Source organism: Cucurbita maxima, unplaced genomic scaffold, assembly GCF_002738345.1.
Source record: "Cucurbita maxima cultivar Rimu unplaced genomic scaffold, Cmax_1.0 Cma_Scf05401, whole genome shotgun sequence".
In the NCBI taxonomy this organism is placed as follows: Eukaryota; Viridiplantae; Streptophyta; class Magnoliopsida; order Cucurbitales; family Cucurbitaceae; genus Cucurbita; species Cucurbita maxima.
In genome coordinates, this window is record NW_019277417.1 from 1 (window position 1) to 1,032 (window position 1,032).

At 50.3% G+C, this 1,032-nt stretch overlaps 2 non-coding genes and 2 pseudogenes across 2 annotated transcripts; all 4 read right to left on the bottom strand.

Annotated features, from left to right (window-relative positions):
• Positions 1–55: 55 nt before the first annotated feature.
• LOC111476109 lies at positions 56–225 on the bottom strand (annotated as a pseudogene).
• A 133-nt stretch (positions 226–358) lies between these two features.
• On the bottom strand, positions 359–477 carry LOC111476107. The gene has a single exon (XR_002716904.1). It is a non-coding gene; the product is annotated as a 5S ribosomal RNA (ribosomal RNA).
• A 132-nt stretch (positions 478–609) lies between these two features.
• On the bottom strand, positions 610–728 carry LOC111476108. Its single transcript, XR_002716905.1, has one exon. It is a non-coding gene; the product is annotated as a 5S ribosomal RNA (ribosomal RNA).
• A 200-nt stretch (positions 729–928) lies between these two features.
• On the bottom strand, positions 929–1,032 carry LOC111476110 (annotated as a pseudogene; the record flags this gene model as incomplete).

The window sequence follows — 1,032 nt, forward strand, 5'->3', positions numbered from 1 at the left end:
GTTCTCATTTGTAGAGAAAGGAAGAAAAGAACTGGGAGAAATTGAAAGAAAAAAAGGGGTGCAACACGAGGACTTCCCAAGTGGTCACCCAACTTAGTACTACTATCGCCCAAGCACGCTTAACTGCCCAAGTGGTCACCCAACTTAGTACTACTATCGCCCAAGCACGCTTAACTGCGGAGTTCTGATGGGATCCGGTGCATTAGTGCTGGTATGATCGCACCCGACATGCCATGCGCACAAAATCGGATTTAACGCATGCGGGGCGGCATGATCGAAACGCGATGGGCGTGAGCGGGGGAGGTTCTCATTTGTAGAGAAAGGAAGAAAAGAACTGGGAGAAATTGAAAGAAAAAAAGGGGTGCAACACGAGGACTTCCCAAGTGGTCACCCAACTTAGTACTACTCTCGCCCAAGCACGCTTATCTTCGGAGTTCTGATGGGATCCGGTGCATTAGTGCTGGTATGATCGCACCCGACATGCCATGCGCATAAAATCGGATTTACGCATGCGGGGCGGCATGATCGAAACGCGATGGGCGTGAGCGGGGGAGGTTCTCATTTGTAGAGAAAGGAAGAAAAGAACTGGGAGAAATTGAAAGAAAAACAGGGGTGCAACACGAGGACTTCCCAAGTGGTCACCCAACTTAGTACTACTCTCACCCAAGCACGCTTAACTGCGGAGTTCTGATGGTATCCGGTGCATTAGTGATGGTATGATCGCACCTGACATGCCATGCGCACAAAATCGGAATTAACGCATGCGGGGCGGCATGATCGAAACGCGATGGGCCTGACATGCCATGCGCACAAAATCGGAATTAACGCATGCGGGGCGGCATGATCGAAACGCGATGGGTGTGAGCGGGGGAGGTTCTCATTTGTAGAGAAAGGAAGAAAAGAACTGGGAGAAATTGAAAGATAAAAAGGGATGCAACACGAGGACTTCCCAAGTGGTCACCCAACTTAGTACTACTCTCGCCCAAGCACGCTTAACTGCAGAGTTCTGATGGGATCCGGTGCATTAGTGCT